This window comes from Rhopalosiphum maidis, chromosome 2 (genome assembly GCF_003676215.2).
Source record: "Rhopalosiphum maidis isolate BTI-1 chromosome 2, ASM367621v3, whole genome shotgun sequence".
NCBI classification, from domain to species: Eukaryota; Metazoa; Arthropoda; class Insecta; order Hemiptera; family Aphididae; genus Rhopalosiphum; species Rhopalosiphum maidis.
In genome coordinates this window covers 61154714-61163714 of record NC_040878.1, presented here as the reverse complement: position 1 = coordinate 61163714, position 9001 = coordinate 61154714, and positions in this window count along the sequence as shown.

The following is a 9001-nucleotide window of genomic DNA, read 5'->3' as shown; positions in this document are numbered from 1 at the left end:
GAGGTATACGTGTTGGGGCATAAATAGTTTTTGTCAGCGACACATATTAGTATCTACATACGGTAAAATTATCTAATTATATTAAATATCTAAATTCTCTTAGTTATCATAATAAATATTAATAGAAAAATAAAATATTATAAAAAACAAACGTTAAAGATAGATACATTTAAAGATCTAAAAACGGCACTATCAATATGTTCTAATTTTGCGAAGTCAGTAAGTTATCATTACGCAAAACACAAAATGATACCATAGACATATCCATTTAAACATATATCTTATTGGCATATTATTTGCTTTTTATTTTTAACCTATTTAGTTAAATTAATTGTATTATATATTATAGATTCAACAAATCAAATAAATCAATCAAAACAAGTTTTAAAAATTTAGTGAGACAATATGGTCAATAATTATTTGTCTAACTGAATGTGTATTTTATATTCTATGTCTAATAAAAAATATTTTATTTTTTTTTTTGTACTATTTATTGTATTTGTATAGTAATTGAATAATTATTTTACTACTTTAATTAAAAATAAACATTAAAAAATATTATACATAATGAAATGACCTATTTAATTAGTGATAAATTTGCACAGATATAAAGGAAGTACGTCAAATGTTTTTATTTGTGATAAGTCCACTTTACTGGTGTAAAAGATTAATATAATTCAGGTAGTCTAGAGAAATCGGGCATATTGACGAACGCTGGTACAAAGGACGCCGGTTTTATTCGTTTCAGACTTAAGCACGGAGAGCTACTGTGATTAATTTAATTTTAAATTCAAAGGTCACTGTGGCTTCTAGTATAGGTCACGCATTCGTATAGTTGGTATAGTTGTAAGCTTACGCAGACTACAGTGCCTGATTATAATACACAATATGGCACTCCGTTCCAGGCGAATTCCCAAGCGTGAGACTTTAAACAACACGCGTATTATATTCAACTCGTACTAAACAGGAAATTTTTCCATGAGGATTTTTGGACAAAAACTAAACGCATGATTTTAATACCGTTCGAAAACGTTTGCTTCATGTAACTGAATGGTTATTTGATAAATATTACGTTGGTGATTCTGGATCGAAATTCCAAACTCTGCTCAAAGTTAGTTTTTACCACAGTCTACGCGACGTATCAAAACCTCCTCACAAGTATTAATACATATTATTGTAATATAAATTACCATTGCATGAGTGCATGATGGACACGTGGCGTATGCATTTCGATATTCAACACCGTCCCTAATCCAACTAATTATATTGAATTCATGCAAACATGCAGTTCATATTTTATTTATATAATATATGCTCTATGTGCCGGCTGATATACGGAATAGTGTCAGTCATATTATTGTTGTTGACATTTTAGAAATCATATTTGCATCTAGCTATTAAATTAATTAACTGTTCAAATATTTTCCATACGTTAATAGTTTCGGCCTTATGTTATCAATATCAAATATGCCGGTACATAAAGCCTAACCTGTTACTTAAGAACAATTTAAATAACTTTTATCGGTAATTCGGGCCAAAATAATTAATTAAAACTAAATTTATTTATTTCGAATTTAAATCATAATTTTAATCAGTTTATACTTGGTATGTAATACCGTTTTATTCATTTTTTTCTATTTGGATCGTATATTTTTATTTGATAATCATAAGAGCAACTACATTATCGTTCAGTCACTTTATTAGACACTACTTTTTTACTGTTTAGTTGTATACACTTTTGAGTTATATAACCATACAAACGAATAAATGATGTTAGGATTGCCAAACTATCATTTAGTATGTTTTTTGTAATTTTGTTATTATTCTTATTACTATTATTATTTACATAGTAAAATTTAAATAATATACTAATATGTTTATTTAAATATATACATTTTTGTTTTATTATTTAAATAATATTAACCTTAATTCTTAATATAAAATTTAAAAAAAATGTCGAATACAATACAAAAACAGATAGGTGTTAATCGGATTAAAAAAGTAAAGAATATTGTGATCTATAAAGTTCAATCATGAATGAAGCTAAACAAAATTTATATGATGTATGGAATCGTAAAGTATAGGGAAGTTTGTTTCTTGTAAGACTTCAAATGTTTAGTTAATTTTATTAAACCAAAAACGAAATGAATTTACTTAAAAGTATTCTTATTTTATCATATCTTATGTATATATATATATATATATATATATTAAAACGTGAGATGATTTTCAACAGATATATCTAAAGCTCTGAAGAACCAATTAGTGTTATTTTTTTTTCAAACGTCAGTGTTTGGTGTAAAGATGAACTGTTTAAAGAGAAAAGTTAAAAATTAATTGAATGGCGTTTTTGTATTACATGAATAAGTAACAAAGCGATGTTAAGACGTGTCAATAATGAAATATTATTGAGGCTCAACTTAATTAGTGTGAGTGTACTAAGAAGATATCGAAAACGAGGATATCTTTGTATAATTACACTAAGTGTTCAGCAGTTTCTTTTAATGTGTATGGAAATTACCATGAAAATTGAAAATTAATATTTAAAAAGCCTATGTAAGTATTTTATATTAACATATTGTAAATTTAATATTGTATGTTTGTGTGGACGGATAATATATTATCTACATAATATATAAATTTGAAATGAGTTTTTTGTTTACTGACAATTAATTTCAAAAACTACTGAACCGATTTAAATAAAAGTTATATCACTATAATATTCCCCTTTTCTTCTTTTATTACCTATATGTTACTAAATTGGATCATGCATGAAATGCATTTTGACTCACGAAAATCTAATAGTTTTATGTTTATACATTTATAGGATTGCTATAAAAGAAATAAAATTGTATATATTGCTATGAATTTTTTTTTAAATAAAAGAAAATAATATCTAATTTATTGTTTGTTATTCAAATGCACAACAAAATATTCGCAATATTCTTACTTTTGTAGCTTATATGCACAAAAACTATTCGACCGAATTTGACAAAAATATCAGCGATTTTTTTAGAAATACGAGAAAATTGAAGATATATATTGATATATGCGTGTATATTTAATAAACTGGAGTGCGATACAATTAATTCCTTTAAACAGAGTAAACCAAAATCAATTTGTTTAATGGTTTCCTCGTAATCACGATGCGTATTATCACATTTTTGTATTTTATTTATGCACATGTATACCATTGATTACAGCCTATAAGCATTCATAGTGGGCTATTGTAATTTATAACGTATGTATAATTTATTAATTATTATTGACTAGGTACTGAGTAACTTTCATTCTCTGAAAAATCATTTTCAATATAATTGATGATGTACGGAAACGTTAAAAATCATATTTAACAGATGACTAGTAATGTTATCACGTATACAAAATAATAATATAAATATTGTAAAAAACGCACACATAATTATAAAATCAATATATTCATTATAGCATTTATAGCGCCACTCGAAATCTAATATTTCACTCAATCTATCATGATTAATATTTTAATTATTTAATAAACTTAGTACTATGAAAACGATTTTGGATCAATTTCTATGTACAATACTATTACTATAATTGCATTATACTATCGTACAAAATTAAATATTTGATTTTTATAAATTAAATTAAATTTTTAAATTTTTTTATAAAAACACCGTTATGGCTTTTGAATAATCCGAACGTTAATTTGGTACGCGAACGGAGAATAGTCCATTGTTAATGTCACGAGTACAATTCTAAGAGTATAATGGGTTCGTTACTGAGCATCAAAATCTCGTCAACGGTTATTTCTCGTTTTAGGTTTTATTGTGTAGTCGAATTCCGGAATATTAACGTGAATAAGGAATATGATGGTAGAATGATACATTACACAATTGAAAAGATGCAGATATTTCATTAATGTTCGATAAAAATGGGAAAAAATATCAGTGTTGCTCAACGGAATCAAAATAAGGAGGACGATACAAATGTTCGCATAAGAATATGTTTGTTTACAAAATATATGGAATTAGTATATTATGGACAGGTTTATTAAAAATCAGCCGTCTAAAATGCGTCAGAATGGCTGCTACTCACGAATCATCTCGATGTTCAAAATCCACGTAGATGACAAATAAGAGCAAAACTAGGATAGTAAATAAGCTGCTTACTAGTTGCGGTCATTGATGATTTTTGAGATAAACACATATAACAGCGGTAGCTGCAATTGTAGGTAATGTCTAAGTTGCGGTCACAGCAAAGACTGAGCTTTTACACTGATAATAAAATTAGTTAAAAATTTAGAATTGAAATTATATATTAGTAGTATGATATTATAATGAATACTTAAAAAATTTAATTTGAAATTTGAGCTGAATAAGTAATCCAATTTAGAAATTTTTTTGGTATGTACAAGTTCCATGCTTTTATATCAGAGTTGACTTTAGAGCTATTAAATACCATTTGATGTAAGTTTATACTATATAATATGCTGTATAGTAAATCTTAAATGATTATTAACCGTCATCGTAGTTTGTAAACTGAAGTCGATCACTGTTGTTTTTGAAATATAAAAATACTATACATTTAAGAAATATTTATATATTTTTGTGCTTTTATCTCACTATTGAGTTATTAAAGCGCAAACAGTGACCGCAATTGGTAGGTAACCTTTTAATTGGTTGACCGCAACTAGTACGTAATTTTTGATTTTGACTGCAACTAGTAAACACCGAGTAAATATTATGATTAAACGTTAAATAATATTTATTATGTTATAGAGACAATTAAAATACACCGAAAAATAAAATGTCGCTATTCTATTTATAATTATACATTATGTTTTTATAAATATGCTTATTTTTTTTTTTTTTTTTTTGTAGTATCCTTTTATATATTTGGTAAGTGTATGCACTCGAATATTACACTACATGTAATATGCACTACATATTTGATATTGATACTAATGATTAATTGTTTTATTTCACATATTTTTGATATTAACACGTTAAATTCATATTCATTTAACTCAAAGTTAAAGTAGTGAAAAGGGCTAAATATTACATAATATATTATACTCCTAATTTAAATTTCGTAAACCAGTGATCTTATCATTGATGTAAAAATGGTATGGATTTATTTAAAAATACGGCTAAAAAAAAAGTGAATTAGTTTACACACAAGTAACTTTATTTAATCTCTATTAAAAGTTAAAACTATAAATGTTTTTCTTTCATAATAGTTTGGTTACCAAACTTTGGTACATCGGTAAATTAATTGTATTTTATTATATTTGTATTGCCTATTTTATCAAAATTACATCTGTATTTTACTATTTAATACTGCTTATAAATCCTAGACCTAGAAATTATTACAAAACAAACATGTTTACATGTGAAAATTGTATACTATAAGTAAAATATTTTTTTTCTTTATCGTCTACTATAACCTAAACTTACATACAATTATGAAAATATTCATTTTTTCAAACGTTCAAAATTTCATATCTCAAACCAAGAATTGTAATAACGCTAATTTAATAATAATAAAATTTAACTTTTATTCAGTTATTCAGTAAAACACAATATTATTATAGAATGTTATGTTATCGTTGTATTAGAAAGAAATACCTTAAAATAATTTATCACAATAATTGTTTGAAATATTAGGATTTAAAGTAATTAACAACAGGTACCTACTGTTCTATGAAAATAAGGTGCATAACAATATTATTATAGAATGTTATGTTATCGTTGTATTAGAAACAAATACCTTAAAATAATTTATCACAATAATTGTTTGAAATATTAGGATTTAAAGTAATTAACAACAGGTACCTACCGCAGGTCATAATTCACAATATCGAGCTATATTATAGGTATCATTAATTTTGCAATTGAGAGATGTCTACTGTCCTTTTAACTGATGTCTGATGAATATATTATTAAAAAATCGTATTTAATACCAATAAATAAAAAAAAAAAAAAAGGTACGTGTAATTACCGGTTTTGCACATATCGTTGACAAATTTATGATTCGTATTATTAATTAAATTACATTTCGTTATAAAATGAATTATACAGCTGTTTTAATTAAAATGACTTAATGAAAAGCGATTCTAATTTTTTTTATCGCATTACACTCGAACAAAATGTATGAAGGTCTGACATAGTAGCCAAATATTTATATATTTTGTTCATTGTGTTCACTCTATAGTCTATTTTATTGCTTACTAACCTATATAAGCATACTAAATTACTATTTTAAAGTAAGTGCACGTGATGTTATGATCACAATCATGAGATAACACAACCACTGTTCCTCCCACTGGTAATCGGTAGAGTAGGTAGGGCATTATTCCAAAAATTTTTTTTATTTTAATACAATTTTATTTGAATATATTCTTTTTGTAATTATTCGATTATAAATGTATAGTGTATATGAATGATTCATTGAAATAACTAAAAATAATTATTCGAGTAAAATCTTAATCGTTTAAAAATCAATTATGCTCAAATATTTTTTTCATTCAAAAAGGTAAAAATTAATTTGATCTATTATTTTATATTAAGATTAAAATTTACCAAACTCTAGTAATCGGTTAAAGAGGAATGTGTCGAAAGTTATATAATATGAAGTACGATATGTAGGCGATGATAGATTTGAACCTAACAGGTCAATCACTGAACCATCGCAGTCTAATTGACTTAGCATCGATAAACCTTTTCCATATGTGTTGATCTGTTTACAGCCAATGTAATACTGCAACCACGTAATGTTATTTTACTCAATTTAGACAATGTTTGGTAATTGTGTTGCATTTTAAATTAAATTAAGTTATTAAATTATTTTTTTTTCTGAATGAATGTTAAAAGCTTTTTAATCTATTTCAGCTTTTCACTAAATATATAATAATATACGTGTATCTCATTCAGGGCCCCCACATACGGCCCCCTATACCAAATATTTGTCCGGGCCCTTTATAAAACTCAACAAATTAATTTCAACGGACTCACGATCCCTTAAAATAGCCGGGCCCCTGTACTCAAGGACATTTTTGCACAGTTTGAGATTGCACTATGATTTCCTTCGTGCGTCATGTTTGTTGTTTTAATAAAATGATCAGTGCCATAGAAACCACCAGTGCAGGTGGTGCATGAACCGGGGCACTTGATCTTGAAAGGGCCCTGCAGATTACCTGATAATGTGACCAAAAACATTTAATATAAAAAAAAAAAATTAAATAATGTGAGAATGAATAATAGAATGATCTTTTTAGTTATTAATGTTATTATGTAGGTAGACGCGTGGACGGTAATATACAATTATGGTTACCTACATATAGTGTAGTTAGCATGAGACGCGAGTTCGGCCTAACCTAATACAATAATTAGTATTAATAATATAAGCCAATATCTGAATTATGACCAATATAATTATGATAATTATTTAATACTATTATTAATTATTATTATTATTTTTATTAAGAAAAATTTAAGTTTGACTTTTTTTTTAAAAGATTGATAAAGATATATTTTTTTGATGTTTTTATACCAAATAGTATAAAAAAAAAAATATGTTGTAGCCATCACACATATAATTATTAATAATGTGTATTTCAATTAATTTTTTTTTTTAATTTGTACAAAATAAAATTTAAATTATGTATTAGTTTTTATAAAATAATAGCATGTATTTTGTTTTAATTTGTTATGTATGTATAATAGGTATATGAATATAATATAATACAATCATTAACATTAATGATATAGTAATTTTAAATAGTGAATACCTAATAATATTAAATTATATTACAATGTAGTTATTAATTTATTATTATAATGTAGGTAAGTACTTTATAAAGTTTTAGATGTTAACTTAATAAAATTCTAAAAAATTTGAAACTTGTGTAAATTTGTTTGTTTCCATATATTTATTCTACTATGCGTGTATTTATAAATGGTACACTATAAATGGCTATTTAATTAAGTAATTAAAAATTACAGGTAAATTTTGACCGTTTGATATCTAATTTTATGTTTAACAGAATGGCAATCTAATAAGTTTCATACCAAATACCAAAATTAACTAATATAATTTTATGTTGGAATAAACACATTTTATGGGCAAAAGCGCAATTTGAAAAGCCAAAAGTAAAATGTTTTAGTGGACTTTTGTAGTGCTTGTGGAGGCCCTGACCTCATTATTCTATTATTATTAGTATTATACTATTCAATCATCTCATCTATATTAATATGTTTTAAAACATTCTTTTGATTATAATTTCTATATATGAGAAAATATAAATTACCAAATTATGCAACTTTTTATTTTTCTTTAGTTAAAACAAGGTTCTTATCAACTATAGACTATAGGTATTCGAGTAAATACTCGCACATATAACATGTTAATTTAAATTAAATTAATTATAATATTTATATCTGATAAATTGCTTTGATATCACTCGAATATTAATTACTAATTAAGTATAACATTTTGATATTTTTGTAACATCATTATTCACCACCATATAAATACATTTATAATTCACAATTAAAATAATGTCATTCTCTCTTTGAAGTTAAAAATAAGTAGAACATATTATTTATATTATGTTTTATAATTGTATGACGAAAAGAATAAATAAATTATAATTTATACTTAGGAGATGATAAGTTCAAAAAATTATAATAATATGGAAATTATAATACATAATGAAATACATTATACTATACGGTTACACTGTGACGGTGGTGGCAGAAATTTGGACTGCACGATGATACGCTGTGTTAAATGGATACATATTATAGAATATTATGTTAAAGATATAATATTCAATAAACTGCAAACCACCAAACTTTTTTTATATGGAAAAAAAAATAATTAAAAATTAAAGATCACATCAATTTAACAAAATTATATTAAATTATTTTATTCAATAAATAATAATAAATTATGATATAACATTTTAAAAAAAATTGAAGTTAAATTAAATTTACTTTTAATTGATTTATTTGTATCA